Below are 16,965 nucleotides of genomic sequence, written 5' to 3' on the forward strand. Positions count from 1 at the left end.
GATGTTTCTATGTTAACAAGTTTTTTCGAAAATCACAAAATGGTCTAAAACGTCTCAAAATGCGATTTGAAGCTATTCTAACCACTTTGGTGATTTTATGTTAACAAGTTTTTTCGAAATGCACAAAATGTCTAAAACGTCTCCAAATGCGATTTGAAGCTATTCTGTACACTTTGATGTTTTGTGTGAAAATGTTTTGTCGAAATGCTCAAAATGGTCTAAAACGTTTTCAAATACCATATTAAGCTATTTTGTGCACTTTGATGTTTTTGTGTGAAAAGTTTTATCGAAATGCTCAAAATGGTCTAAAACGGTTTCTTATGTGATTTTAAGCACTTTGATGTTTTTGTGTAACCAAGTTTCGTCGAAATGCACAAAATGGTCTAAAACGTCTCCAAATGCGATTTGAAGCTATTCTGTACACTTTTATGTTTTGTGTGAAAAAGTTTTGTCGAAATGCTCAAAATGGTCTAAAACGTTTTTCAAATACCATATTAAGCTATTTTGTGCACTTTTATGTTTTTGTGTGAAAAGTTTTATCGAAATGCTTAAAATGGTCTAAAACGGTTTCTAATGTGATTTTAAGCACTTTGATGTTTCTATGTTAACAAGTTTTTTCGAAAATCACAAAATGGTCTAAAACGTCTCAAAATGCGATTTGAAGCTATTATAACCACTTTGGTGATTTTATGTTAACAAGTTTTTTCGAAATGCACAAAATGTCTAAAACGTCTCCAAATGCGATTTGAAGCTATTCTGTACACTTTGATGTTTTGTTTGAAAAAGTTTTGTCAAAATGGTCTAAAACGTTTTCAAATACCATATTAAGCTATTTTGTGCACTTTGATGTTTTTGTGTGAAAAGTTTTATCGGAATGCTCAAAATGGTCTAAAACGGTTTCTGATGTGATTTTAAGCACTTTGATGTTTTTGTGTAACCAAGTTTCGTCGAAATGCACAAAATGGTCTAAAACGTCTCAAAATGCGATTTGAAGCTATTCTGTACACTTTGATGTTTTGTGTGAAAAAGTTTTGTCGAAATGCTCAAATTGTTCTAAAACGTTTTCAAATACCATATTAAGCTATTTTAAGCACTTTGATGTTTCTATGTTAACAAGTTTTTTCGAAAATCACAAAATGGTCTAAAACGTCTCAAAATGCGATTTGAAGCTATTTTAACCACTTTGGTGATTTTATGTTAACAATTTTTTTCGAAAATCACAAAATGGTCTAAAACGTCTCCCAATGCGATTTGAAGCTATTCTGTACACTTTGATGTTTTGTGTGAAAAAGTTTTGTCGAAATGCTCAAAATGGTCTAAAACGTTTTCAAATACCATATTAAGCTATTTTGTGCACTTTGATGTTTTTGTTTGAAAAGTTTTATCGAAATGCTTAAAATGGTCTAAAACGGTTTCTAGTGTGATTTTAAGCACTTTGATGTTTCTATGTTAACAAGTTTTTTCAAAATGCACAAAATGTCTAAAACGTCTCCAAATGCGATTTGAAGCTATTCTGTACACTTTGATGTTTTGTATGAAAAAGTTTTGTCGAAATGCTCAAAATGGTCTAAAACGTTTTCAAATACCATATTAAGCTATTTTGTGCACTTTGATGTTTTTGTGTGAAAAGTTTTATCCGAATGCTTAAAATGGTCTAAAACGGTTTCTAATGTGATTTTAAGCACTTTGATGTTTTTATGTTAACAAGTTTTTTCGAAAATCACAAAATGGTCTAAAACGTCTCCGAATGCGATTTGAAGCTATTCAGTACACTTTGATGTTTTGAGTGAAAAAGTTTTGTCGAAATGCTCAAAATGGTCTAAAACGTTTTCAAATACCATATTAAGCTATTTTGTGCACTTTGATGTTTTTGTGAGAAAAATTTTATCGAAATCCTTAAAATTATCAAAAACGTTTTCTAATGTGATTTTAAGCACTTTGATGTTTCTATGTTAATAAGTTTTTTCGAAAATCACAAAATGGTCTAAAACGTCTCAAAATGCGATTAGAAGCTATTTTAACCACTTTGGTGATTTTATGTTAACAAGTTTTTTCGAAATGCACAAAATGTCTAAAACGTCTCCAATTGCGATTTGAAGCTATTCTGTACACTTTGATGTTTTGTGTGAAAAAGTTTTGTCGAAATGCTCAAAATGTCTAAAACGTTTTCAAATACCATATTAAGCTATTTTGTGCACTTTGATGTTTTTGTGTGAAAAGTTTTATCCGAATGCTTAAAATGGTCTAAAACGGTTTCTAATGTGATTTTAAGCACTTTGATGTTTTTATGTTAACAAGTTTTTTCGAAAATCACAAAATGGTCTAAAACGTCTCCAAATGCGATTTGAAGCTATTCTGTACACTTTGATGTTTTGTGTGAAAAAGTTTTGTCGAAATCCTCAAAATGGTCTAAAACATTTTCAAATACCATATTAAGCTATTTTGTGCACTTTGATGTTTTTGTGTGAAAAGTTTTATCAAAATGCTTAAAATGGTCAAAAACGGTTTCTAATGTGATTTTAAGCACTTTGATGTTTCTATATTAACAAGTTTTTTCGAAAATCACAAAATGGTCTAAAACGTCTCAAAATGCGATTTGAAGCTATTCTAACCACTTTGGTGATTTTATGTTAACAAGTTTTTTCGAAATGCACAAAATGTCTAAAACGTCTCCAAATGCGATTTGAAGCTATTCTGTACACTTTGATGTTTTGTGTGAAAACGTTTTGTCGAAATGCACAAAATGGTCTAAAACGTCTCCAAATGCAATTTGAAGCTATTCTGTACACTTTGATGTTTTGTGTGAAAAAGTTTTGTCGAAATGCTCAAAATGGTCTAAAACGTTTTCAAATACCATATTAAGCTATTTTGTGCACTTTGATGTTTTTGTGTGAAAAGTTTTATCGAAATGCTGAAAATGGTCTAAAACGGTTTCTTATGTGATTTTAAGCACTTTGATGTTTTTGTGTAACCAAGTTTCGTCGAAATGCACAAAATGGTCTAAAACATCTCCAAATGCGATTTGAAGCTATTCTGTACACTTTGATGTTTTGTGTGAAAAAGTTTTGTCGAAATGCTCAAAATGGTCTAAAACGTTTTTCAAATACCATATTAAGCTATTTTGTGCACTTTGATGTTTTTGTGTGAAAAGTTTTATCGAAATGCTTAAAATGGTCTAAAACGGTTTCTAATGTGATTTTAAGCACTTTGATGTTTCTATGTTAACAAGTTTTTTCGAAAATCACAAAATGGTCTAAAACGTCTCAAAATGCGATTTGAAGCTATTATAACCACTTTGGTGATTTTATGTTAACAAGTTTTTTCGAAATGCACAAAATGTCTAAAACGTCTCCAAATGCGATTTGAAGCTATTCTGTACACTTTGATGTTTTGTGTGAAAAAGTTTTGTCGAAATGCTAAAAATGGTCTAAAACGTTTTCAGATACCATATTAAGCTATTTTGTGCACTTTGATGTTTTTGTGAGAAAAATTTTATCGAAATGCTTAAAATGGTCAAAAACGTTTTCTAATGTGATTTTAAGCACTTTGATGTTTCTATGTTAACAAGTTTTTTCGAAAATCACAAAATGGTCTAAAACGTCTCAAAATGCCATTTGAAGCTATTCTAATCACTTTGGTGATATTATGTTAACAAGTTTATTCGAAATGCACAAAATGTCTAAAACGTCTCCAAATGCGATTTGAAGCTATTTTGTGCACTTTGATGTTTTTGTGTGAAAAGTTTTATCGAAATGCTCAAAATGGTCTAAAACGGTTTCTTATGTGATTTTAAGCACTTTGATGTTTTTGTGTAACCAAGTTTCGTCGAAATGCACAAAATGGTCTAAAACGTCTCCAAATGCGATTTGAAGCTATTCTGTACACTTTGATGTTTTGTGTGAAAAAGTTTTGTCGAAATGCTCAAAATGGTCTAAAACGGTTTCTTATGTTATTTTAAGCACTTTGATGATTTTGTGTAACCAAGTTTCGTCGAAATGCACAAAATGGTCTAAAACGTCTCCAAATGCAATTTGAAGCTATTCTGTACACTTTGATGTTTTGTGTGAAAAAGTTTTGTCGAAATGCTCAAAATGGTCTAAAACGTTTTTAAATACCATATTAAGCTATTTTGTGCACTTTGATGGTTTTGTGTGGAAAGTTTTAACGAAATGCTTAAAATGGTCAAAAACGGTTTCTAATGTGATTTTAAGCACTTTGATGTTTCTATGTTAACAAGTTTTTTCGAAAATCACAAAATGGTCTAAAACGTCTCAAAATGCGATTTGAAGCTATTCTAACCACTTTGGTGATTTTATGTTAACAAGTTTTTTCGAAATGCACAAAATGTCTAAAACGTCTCCAAATGCGATTTGAAGCTATTCTGTATACTTTGATGTTTTGTGTGAAAAAGTTTTGTCGAAATGCTCAAAATGGTCTAAAACGTTTTCAAATACCATATTAAGCTATTTTGTGCACTTTGATGTTTTTGTGTGAAAAGTTTTATCGGAATGCTTAAAATGGTCTAAAACGGTTTCTAATGTGATTTTAAGCACTTTTATGTTAACAAGTTTTTTCGAAAATCACAAATGGTCTAAAACGTCTCCAAATACGATTTGAAGCTATTCTGTACACTTTGATGTTTTGTGTGAAAAAGTTTTGTCAAAATGGTCTAAAACGTTTTCAAATACCATATTAAGCTATTTTGAGCACTTTGATGTTTTTGTGAGAAAAATTTTATCGAAATGCTTAAAATGGTCAAAAACGTTTTCTAATGTGATTTTAAGCACTTTGATGTTTTTATGTTAACAAGTTTTTTCGAAAATCACAAAATGGTCTAAAACGTCTCCAAATGCGATTTGAAGCTATTCTAATCACTTTGGTGATTTTATGTTAACAAGTTTATTCGAAATGCACAAAATGTCTAAAACGTCTCCAAATGCGATTTGAAGCTATTTTGTGCACTTTGATGTTTTTGTTTGAAAACTTTTATCGGAATCCTTAAAATGGTCTAAAACGGTTTCTAATGTGATTTTAAGCACTTTGATGTTTTTATGTTAACAAGTTTTTTCGAAAATCACAAAATGGTCTAAAACGTCTCCAAATGCGATTTGAAGCTATTCTGTACACTTTGATGTTTTGTGTGAAAAAGTTTTGTCGAAATGCTAAAAATGGTCTAAAACGTTTTCAGATACCATATTAAGCTATTTTGTGCACTTTGATGTTTTTGTGAGAAAAATTTTATCGAAATGCTTAAAATGGTCAAAAACGTTTTCTAATGTGATTTTAAGCACTTTGATGTTTCTATGTTAACAAGTTTTTTCGAAAATCACAAAATGGTCTAAAACGTCTCAAAATGCCATTTGAAGCTATTCTAATCACTTTGGTGATATTATGTTAACAAGTTTATTCGAAAATCACAAAATGGTCTAAAACGTCTCAAAATGCGATTTGAAGCTATTCTAACCACTTTGGTGATTTTATGTTAACAAGTTTTTTCGAAATGCACAAAATGTCTAAAACGTCTCCAAATGCGATTTGAAGCTATTCTGTACACTTTGATGTTTTGTGTGAAAAAGTTTTGGCGAAATGCTCAAAATGGTCTAAAACGTTTTCAAATACCATATTAAGCTATTTTGTGCACTTTGATGTTTTTGTGTGAAAAGTTTTATCGGAATGCTTAAAATGGTCTAAAACGGTTTCTAATGTGATTTTAAGCACTTTTATGTTAACAAGTTTTTTCGAAAATCACAAATGGTCTAAAACGTCTCCAAATGCGATTTGAAGCTATTCTGTACACTTTGATGTTTTGTGTGAAAAAGTTTTGTCAAAATGGTCTAAAACGTTTTCAAATACCATATTAAGCTATTTTGAGCACTTTGATGTTTTTGTGAGAAAAATTTTATCGAAATGCTTAAAATGGTCAAAAACGTTTTCTAATGTGATTTTAAGCACTTTGATGTTTTTATGTTAACAAGTTTTTTCGAAAATCACAAAATGGTCTAAAACGTCTCCAAATGCGATTTGAAGCTATTCTAATCACTTTGGTGATTTTATGTTAACAAGTTTATTCGAAATGCACAAAATGTCTAAAACGTCTCCAAATGCGATTTGAAGCTATTTTGTGCACTTTGATGTTTTTGTTTGAAAACTTTTATCGGAATCCTTAAAATGGTCTAAAACGGTTTCTAATGTGATTTTAAGCACTTTGATGTTTTTATGTTAACAAGTTTTTTCGAAAATCACAAAATGGTCTAAAACGTCTCCAAATGCGATTTGAAGCTATTCTGTACACTTTGATGTTTTGTGTGAAAAAGTTTTGTCGAAATGCTAAAAATGGTCTAAAACGTTTTCAGATACCATATTAAGCTATTTTGTGCACTTTGATGTTTTTGTGAGAAAAATTTTATCGAAATGCTTAAAATGGTCAAAAACGTTTTCTAATGTGATTTTAAGCACTTTGATGTTTCTATGTTAACAAGTTTTTTCGAAAATCACAAAATGGTCTAAAACGTCTCAAAATGCCATTTGAAGCTATTCTAATCACTTTGGTGATATTATGTTAACAAGTTTATTCGAAATGCACAAAATGTCTAAAACGTCTCCAAATGCGATTTGAAGCTATTTTGTGCACTTTGATGTTTTTGTGTGAAAAGTTTTATCGAAATGCTCAAAATGGTCTAAAACGGTTTCTTTTGTGATTTTAAGCACTTTGATGTTTTTGTGTAACCAAGTTTCGTCGAAATGCACAAAATGGTCTAAAACGTCTCAAAATGCGATTTGAAGCTATTCTAACCACTTTGGTGATTTTATGTTAACATGTTTTTTCGAAATGCACAAAATGTCTAAAACGTCTCCAAATGCGATTTGAAGCTATTCTGTACACTTTGATGTTTTGTGTGAAAAAGTTTTGTCGAACTGCTCAAAATGGTCTAAAACGTTTTCAAATACCATATTAAGCTATTTTGTGCACTTTGATGTTTTTGTGTGAAAAGTTTTATCGGAATGCTTAAAATGGTCTAAAACGGTTTCTAATGTGATTTTAAGCACTTTGATGTTTTTATGTAACCAAGTTTTTTCGAAAATCACAAAATGGTCTAAAACGTCTCAAAATGTGTTTTGAAGCTATTCTAACCACTTTGGTGATTTTATGTTAACAAGTTTTTTCGAAATGCACAAAATGTCTAAAACGTCTCCAAATGCGATTTGAAGCTATTCTGTACACTTTGATGTTTTGTGTGAAAAAGTTTTGTCGAAATGCTCAAAATGGTCTAAAACGTTTTCAAATACCATATTAAGCTATTTTGTGCACTTTGATGTTTTTGTTTGAAAAGTTTTATCGAAATGCTTAAAATGGTCTAAAACGGTTTCTAATGTGATTTTAAGCACTTTGATGTTTTTATGTTAACAAGTTTTTTCGAAAATCACAAAATGGTCTAAAACGTCTCCAAATGCGATTTGAAGCTATTCTGTACACTTTGATGTTTTGAGTGAAAAAGTTTTGTCGAAATGCTCGAAATGGTCTAAAACGTTTTCAAATACCATATTAAGCTATTTTGTGCACTTTGATGTTTTTGTGAGAAAAAATTTTTATCGAAATCCTTAAAATGGTCAAAAACGTTTTCTAATGTGATTTTAAGCACTTTGATGTTTCTATGTTAATAAGTTTTTTCGAAAATCACAAAATTGTCTAAAACGTCTCAAAATGCGATTTGAAGCTATTTTAACCACTTTGGTGATTTTATGTTAACAAGTTTTTTCGAAATGCACAAAATGTCTAAAACGTCTCCAAATGCGATTTGAAGCTATTCTGTACACTTTGATGTTTTGTGTGAAAAAGTTTTGTCGAAATGCTCAAAATGTCTAAAACGTTTTCAAATACCATATTAAGCTATTTTGTGCACTTTGATGTTTTTGTGTGAAAAGTTTTATCGAAATGCTCAAAATGGTCTAAAACGGTTTCTTTTGTGATTTGAAGCACTTTGATGTTTTTGTGTAACCAAGTTTCGTCGAAATGCACAAAATGGTCTAAAACGTCTCCAAATGCGATTTGAAGCTATTCTAATCACTTTGGTGATTTTATGTTAACAAGTTTATTCGAAATGCCCAAAATGTCTAAAACGTCTCCAAATGCGATTTGAAGCTATTATGTGCACTTTGATGTTTTTGTTTGAAAACTTTTATCGGAATCCTTAAAATGGTCTAAAACGGTTTCTAATGTGATTTTAAGCACTTTGATGTTTTTATGTTAACAAGTTTTTTCGAAAATCACAAAATGGTCTAAAACGTCTCCAAATGCGATTTGAAGCTATTCTGTACACTTTGATGTTTTGTGTGAAAAAGTTTTGTCGAAATGCTAAAAATGGTCTAAAACGTTTTCAGATACCATATTAAGCTATTTTGTGCACTTTGATGTTTTTGTGAGAAAAATTTTATCGAAATGCTTAAAATGGTCAAAAACGTTTTCTAATGTGATTCTAATCACTTTGGTGATATTATGTTAACAAGTTTATTCGAAATGCACAAAATGTCTAAAACGTCTCCAAATGCGATTTGAAGCTATTTTGTGCACTTTGATGTTTTTGTGTGAAAAGTTTTATCGAAATGCTCAAAATGGTCTAAAACGGTTTCTTTTGTGATTTTAAGCACTTTGATGTTTTTGTGTAACCAAGTTTCGTCGAAATGCACAAAATGGTCTAAAACGTCTCAAAATGCGATTTGAAGCTATTCTAACCACTTTGGTGATTTTATGTTAACATGTTTTTTCGAAATGCACAAAATGTCTAAAACGTCTCCAAATGCGATTTGAAGCTATTCTGTACACTTTGATGTTTTGTGTGAAAAAGTTTTGTCGAACTGCTCAAAATGGTCTAAAACGTTTTCAAATACCATATTAAGCTATTTTGTGCACTTTGATATTTTTGTGTGAAAAGTTTTATCGGAATGCTTAAAATGGTCTAAAACGGTTTCTAATGTGATTTTAAGCACTTTGATGTTTTTGTGTAACCAAGTTTCGTCGAAATGCACAAAATGGTCTAAAACGTCTCCAAATGCGATTTGAAGCTATTCTGTACACTTTGATGTTTTGTGTGAAAAAGTTTTGTCGAAATGCTCAAAATGGTCTAAAACGGTTTCTTATGTTATTTTAAGCACTTTGATGATTTTGTGTAACCAAGTTTCGTCGAAATGCACAAAATGGTCTAAAACGTCTCCAAATGCAATTTGAAGCTATTCTGTACACTTTGATGTTTTGTGTGAAAAAGTTTTGTCGAAATGCTCAAAATGGTCTAAAACGTTTTTAAATACCATATTAAGCTATTTTGTGCACTTTGATGGTTTTGTGTGGAAAGTTTTAACGAAATGCTTAAAATGGTCAAAAACGGTTTCTAATGTGATTTTAAGCACTTTGATGTTTTTATGTTAACAAGTTTTTTCGAAAATCACAAAATGGTCTAAAACGTCTCCAAATGCGATTTGAAGCTATTCTGTACACTTTGATGTTTTGAGTGAAAAAGTTTTGTCGAAATGCTCGAAATGGTCTAAAACGTTTTCAAATACCATATTAAGCTATTTTGTGCACTTTGATGTTTTTGTGAGAAAAATTTTTATCGAAATCCTTAAAATGGTCAAAAACGTTTTCTAATGTGATTTTAAGCACTTTGATGTTTCTATGTTAATAAGTTTTTTCGAAAATCACAAAATTGTCTAAAACGTCTCAAAATGCGATTTGAAGCTATTTTAACCACTTTGGTGATTTTATGTTAACAATTTTTTTCGAAATGCACAAAATGTCTAAAACGTCTCCAAATGCGATTTGAAGCTATTCTGTACACTTTGATGTTTTGTGTGAAAAAGTTTTGTCGAAATGCTCAAAATGTCTAAAACGTTTTCAAATACCATATTAAGCTATTTTGTGCACTTTGATGTTTTTGTGTGAAAAGTTTTATCGAAATGCTCAAAATGGTCTAAAACGGTTTCTTTTGTGATTTGAAGCACTTTGATGTTTTTGTGTAACCAAGTTTCGTCGAAATGCACAAAATGGTCTAAAACGTCTCCAAATGCAATTTGAAGCTATTCTGTACACTTTGATGTTTTGTGTGAAAAAGTTTTGTCGAAATATTCAAAATGGTCTAAAACGTTTTCAAATACCATATTAAGCTATTTTGTGCACTTTGATGTTTTTGTTTGAAAAGTTTTATCGAAATGCTTAAAATGGTCTAAAACGGTTTCTAATGTGATTTTAAGCAATTTGATGTTTCTATGTTAACAAGTTTTTTCGAAAATCACAAAATGATCTAAAACGTCTCAAAATGCGATTTGAAGCTATTCTAACCACTTTTGTGATTTTATGTTAACAAGTTTTTTCGAAATGCACAAAATGTCTAAAAGGTCTCCAAATGCGATTTGAAGCTATTCTGTACACTTTGATGTTTTGTGTGAAAAAGTTTTGTCGAAATGCTCAAAATGGTCTAAAACGTTTTCAAATACCATATTAAGCTATTTTGTGCACTTTGATGTTTTTGTTTGAAAAGTTTTATCGAAATGCTTAAAATGGTCTAAAACGGTTTCTAATGTGATTTTAGGCAATTTGATGTTTCTATGTTAACAAGTTTTTTCGAAAATCACAAAATGGTCTAAAACGTCTCAAAATGCGATTTGAAGCTATTCTAACCACTTTGGTGATTTTATGTTAACAAGTTTTTTCGAAATGCACAAAATGTCTAAAACGTCTCCAAATGCGATTTGAAGCTATTCTGTACACTTTGATGTTTCTATGTTAACAAGTTTTTTCGAAAATCACAAAATGGTCTAAAACGTCTCAAAATGCGATTTGAAGCTATTCTAACCACTTTGGTGATTTTATGTTAACAAGTTTTTTCGAAATGCACAAAATGTCTAAAACGTCTCCAAATGCGATTTGAAGCTATTTTAACCACTTTGGTGATTTTATGTTAACAAGTTTTTTCGAAATGCACAAAATGTCTAAAATGCGATTTTAAGCTATTTTAACCACTTTGGTGATTTTATGTTAACAAGTTTTTTCGAAATGCACAAAATGTCTAAAACGTTTCCAAATGCGATTTGAAGCTATTCTGTACACTTTGATGTTTTGTGTGAAAAAGTTTTGTCGAAATGCTCAAAATGTCTAAAACGTTTTCAAATACCATATTAAGCTATTTTGTGCACTTTGATGTTTTTGTGTGAAAAGTTTTATCGAAATGCTCAAAATGGTCTAAAACTGTTTCTTTTGTGATTTTAAGCACTTTGATGTTTTTGTGTAACCAAGTTTCGTCGAAATGCACAAAATGGTCTAAAACGTCTCCAAATGCGATTTGAAGCTATTCTGTACACTTTGATGTTTTGTGTGAAAAAGTTTTGTCGAAATGCTCAAAATGGTCTAAAACGTTTTCAAATACCATATTAAGCTATTTTGTGCACTTTGATGTTTTTGTTTGAAAAGTTTTATCGAAATGCTTAAAATGGTCTAAAACGGTTTCTAATGTGATTTTAGGCAATTTGATGTTTCTATGTTAACAAGTTTTTTCGAAAATCACAAAATGGTCTAAAACGTCTCAAAATGCGATTTGAAGCTATTCTAACCACTTTGGTGATTTTATGTTAACAAGTTTTTTCGAAATGCACAAAATGTCTAAAACGTCTCCAAATGCGATTTGAAGCTATTTTAACCACTTTGGTGATTTTATGTTAACAAGTTTTTTCGAAATGCACAAAATGTCTAAAATGCGATTTGAAGCTATTTTAACCACTTTGGTGATTTTATGTTAACAAGTTTTTTCGAAATGCACAAAATGTCTAAAACGTTTCCAAATGCGATTTGAAGCTATTCTGTACACTTTGATGTTTTGTGTGAAAAAGTTTTGTCGAAATGCTCAAAATGTCTAAAACGTTTTCAAATACCATATTAAGCTATTTTGTGCACTTTGATGTTTTTGTGTGAAAAGTTTTATCGAAATGCTCAAAATGGTCTAAAACTGTTTCTTTTGTGATTTTAAGCACTTTGATGTTTTTGTGTAACCAAGTTTCGTCGAAATGCACAAAATGGTCTAAAACGTCTCCAAATGCGATTTGAAGCTATTCTGTACACTTTGATGTTTTGTGTGAAAAAGTTTTGTCGAAATGCTCAAAATGGTCTAAAACGTTTTCAAATACCATATTAAGCTATTTTGTGCACTTTGATGTTTTTGTTTGAAAAGTTTTATCGAAATGCTTAAAATGGTCTAAAACGGTTTCTAATGTGATTTTAGGCAATTTGATGTTTCTATGTTAACAAGTTTTTTCGAAAATCACAAAATGGTCTAAAACGTCTCAAAATGCGATTTGAAGCTATTCTAACCACTTTGGTGATTTTATGTTAACAAGTTTTTTCGAAATGCACAAAATGTCTAAAACGTCTCCAAATGCGATTTGAAGCTATTCTGTACACTTTGATGTTTTGTGTGAAAAAGTTTTGTCGAAATGCTCAAAATGGTCTAAAACGTTTTCAAATACCATATTAAGCTATTTTGTGCACTTTGATGTTTTTGTGTGAAGAGTTTTATCGGAATGCTTAAAATGGTCTAAAACGGTTTCTAATGTGATTTTAAGCACTTTGATGTTTTTATGTTAACAAGTTTTTTCGAAAATCACAAAATGGTCTAAAACGTCTCAAAATGCGATTTGAAGCTATTCTAACCACTTTGGTGATTTTATGTTAACATGTTTTTTCGAAATGCACAAAATGTCTAAAACGTCTCCAAATGCGATTTGAAGCTATTCTGTACACTTTGATGTTTTGTGTGAAAAAGTTTTGTCGAAATGCTCAAAATGTCTAAAACGTTTTCAAATACCATATTAAGCTATTTTGTGCACTTTGATGTTTTTGTGTGAAAAGTTTTATCGAAATGCTCAAAATGGTCTAAAACTGTTTCTTTTGTGATTTTAAGCACTTTGATGTTTTTGTGTAACCAAGTTTCGTCGAAATGCAAAAAATGGTCTAAAACGTCTCCAAATGCGATTTGAAGCTATTCTGTACACTTTGATGTTTTGTGTGAAAAAGTTTTGTCGAAATGCTCAAAATGATCTAAAACGTTTTCAAATACCATATTAAGCTATTTTGTGCACTTTGATGTTTTTGTTTGAAAAGTTTCATCGAAATGCTTAAAATGGTCTAAAACGGTTTCGAATGTGATTTTAAGCAATTTAATGTTTCTATGTTAACAAGTTTTTTCGAAAATCACAAAATGGTCTAAAACGTCTCAAAATGCGATTTGAAGCTATTCTAACCACTTTGGTGATTTTATGTTAACAAGTTTTTTCGAAATGCACAAAATGTCTAAAACGTCTCCAAATGCGATTTGAAGCTATTCTGTACACTTTGATGTTTTGTGTGAAAAAGTTTTGTCGAAATGCTCAAAATGGTCTAAAACGTTTTCAAATACCATATTAAGCTATTTTGTGCACTTTGATGTTTTTGTTTGAAAAGTTTTATCGAAATGCTTAAAATGGTCTAAAACGGTTTCTAATGTGATTTTAAGCACTTTGATGTTTCTATGTTAACAAGTTTTTTCGAAAATCACAAAATGGTCTAAAACGTCTCAAAATGCGATTTGAAGCTATTCTAACCACTTTGGTGATTTTATGTTAACATGTTTTTTCGAAATGCACAAAATGTCTAAAACGTCTCCAAATGCGATTTGAAGCTATTCTGTACACTTTGATGTTTTGTGTGAAAAAGTTTTGTCGAAATGCTCAAAATGGTCTAAAACGTTTTCAAATACCATATTAAGCTATTTTGTGCACTTTGATGTTTTTGTGTGAAAAGTTTTATCGGAATGCTTAAAATGGTCTAAAACGGTTTCTAATGTGATTTTAAGCACTTTGATGTTTTTATGTAACCAAGTTTCGTCGAAATGCACAAAATGGTCTAAAACGTCTTCAAATACCATATTAAGCTATTTTGTGCACTTTGATGTTTTTGTGTGAAAAGTTTTATCGAAATGCTCAAAATGGTCTAAAACGGTTTCTTTTCTGATTTTAAGCACTTTGATGTTTTTGTGTAACCAAGTTTCGTCGAAATGCACAAAATGGTCTAAAACGTCTCCAAATGCGATTTGAAGCTATTCTGTAAACTTTGATGTTTTGTGTGAAAAAGTTTTGTCGAAATGCTCAAAATGGTCTAAAACGTTTTCAAATACCATATTAAGCTATTTTGTGCACTTTGATGTTTTTGTTTTGAAAAGTTTTATCGAAATGCTTAAAATTGTCTAAAACGGTTTCTAATGTGATTTTAAGCAATTTGATGTTTCTATGTTAACAAGTTTTTTCGAAAATCACAAAATGGTCTAAAACGTCTCAAAATGCGATTTGAAACTATTCTAACCACTTTGGTGATTTTATGTTAACAAGTTTTTTCGAAATGCACAAAATGTCTAAAACGTTTCCAAATGCGATTTGAAGCTATTCTGTACACTTTGATGTTTTGTGTGAAAAAGTTTTGTCGAAATGCTCAAAATGTCTAAAACGTTTTCAAATACCATATTAAGCTATTTTGTGCACTTTGATGTTTTTGTGTGAAAAGTTTTATCGAAATGCTCAAAATGGTCTAAAACTGTTTCTTTTGTGATTTTAAGCACTTTGATGTTTTTGTGTAACCAAGTTTCGTCGAAATGCACAAAATGGTCTAAAACGTCTCCAAATGCGATTTGAAGCTATTCTGTGCACTTTGATGTTTTGTGTGAAAAAGTTTTGTCGAAATGCTCAAAATGGTCTAAAACGTTTTCAAATACCATATTAAGCTATTTTGTGCACTTTGATGTTTTTGTTTGAAAAGTTTTATCGAAATGCTTAAAATGGTCTAAAACGGTTTCTAATGTGATTTTAGGCAATTTGATGTTTTTATGTTAACAAGTTTTTTCGAAAATCACAAAATGGTCTAAAACGTCTCAAAATGCGATTTGAAGCTATTCTAACCACTTTGGTGATTTTATGTTAACAAGTTTTTTCGAAATGCACAAAATGTCTAAAACGTCTCCAAATGCGATTTGAAGCTATTCTGTACACTTTGATGTTTTGTGTGAAAAAGTTTTGTCGAAATGCTCAAAATGGTCTAAAACGTTTTCAAATACCATATTAAGCTATTTTGTGCACTTTGATGTTTTTGTTTGAAAAGTTTTATCGAAATGCTTAAAATGGTCTAAAACGGTTTCTAATGTGATTTTAAGCACTTTGATGTTTCTATGTTAACAAGTTTTTTCGAAAATCACAAAATGGTCTAAAACGTCTCAAAATGCGATTTGAAGCTATTCTAACCACTTTGGTGATTTGTGTGAAAAAGTTTTGTCGAAATGCTCAAAATGATCTAAAACGTTTTCAAATACCATATTAAGCTATTTTGTGCACTTTGATGTTTTTGTTTGAAAAGTTTCATCGAAATGCTTAAAATGGTCTAAAACGGTTTCGAATGTGATTTTAAGCAATTTAATGTTTCTATGTTAACAAGTTTTTTCGAAAATCACAAAATGGTCTAAAACGTCTCAAAATGCGATTTGAAGCTATTCTAACCACTTTGGTGATTTTATGTTAACAAGTTTTTTCGAAATGCACAAAATGTCTAAAACGTCTCCAAATGCGATTTGAAGCTATTCTGTACACTTTGATGTTTTGTGTGAAAAAGTTTTGTCGAAATGCTCAAAATGGTCTAAAACGTTTTCAAATACCATATTAAGCTATTTTGTGCACTTTGATGTTTTTGTGTGAAGAGTTTTATCGGAATGCTTAAAATGGTCTAAAACGGTTTCTAATGTGATTTTAAGCACTTTGATGTTTTTATGTAACCAAGTTTCGTCGAAATGCACAAAATGGTCTAAAACGTCTTCAAATACCATATTAAGCTATTTTGTGCACTTTGATGTTTTTGTGTGAAAAGTTTTATCGAAATGCTCAAAATGGTCTAAAACGGTTTCTTTTCTGATTTTAAGCACTTTGATGTTTTTGTGTAACCAAGTTTCGTCGAAATGCACAAAATGGTCTAAAACGTCTCCAAATGCGATTTGAAGCTATTCTGTAAACTTTGATGTTTTGTGTGAAAAAGTTTTGTCGAAATGCTCAAAATGGTCTAAAACGTTTTCAAATACCATATTAAGCTATTTTGTGCACTTTGATGTTTTTGTTTTGAAAAGTTTTATCGAAATGCTTAAAATTGTCTAAAACGGTTTCTAATGTGATTTTAAGCAATTTGATGTTTCTATGTTAACAAGTTTTTTCGAAAATCACAAAATGGTCTAAAACGTCTCAAAATGCGATTTGAAACTATTCTAACCACTTTGGTGATTTTATGTTAACAAGTTTTTTCGAAATGCACAAAATGTCTAAAACGTCTCCAAATGCGATTTGAAGCTATTCTGTACACTTTGATGTTTTGTGTGAAAAAGTTTTGTCGAAATGCTCAAAATGGTCTAAAACGTTTTCAAATACCATATTAAGCTATTTTGTGCACTTTGATGTTTTTGTTTGAAAAGTTTTATCGAAATGCTTAAAATGGTCTAAAACGGTTTCTAATGTGATTTTAAGCACTTTGATGTTTCTATGTTAACAAGTTTTTTCGAAAATCACAAAATGGTCTAAAACGTCTCAAAATGCGATTTGAAGCTATTCTAACCACTTTGGTGATTTTATACTAACATGTTTTTTCGAAAATCACAAAATGGTCTAAAACGTCTCCAAATGCGATTTGAAGCTATTCTATATACTTTGATGTTTTGTGTGAAAAAGTTTTGTCGAAATGCTCAAAATGTTCTAAAACGTTTTCAAATACCATATTAAGCTATTTTGTGCACTTTGATGTTTTTGTGAGAAAAATTTAATCGAAATCCTTAAAATAGTCAAAAACGTTTTCTAATGTGATTTTAAGCACTTTGATGTTTCTATGTTAACAAGTTTTTTCGAAAATCACAAAATAGTCTAAAACGT

The sequence above is a fragment of the Antedon bifida genome, chromosome 1, assembly GCF_963402885.1.
Source record: "Antedon bifida chromosome 1, ecAntBifi1.1, whole genome shotgun sequence".
Classification (NCBI taxonomy): Eukaryota; Metazoa; Echinodermata; class Crinoidea; order Comatulida; family Antedonidae; genus Antedon; species Antedon bifida.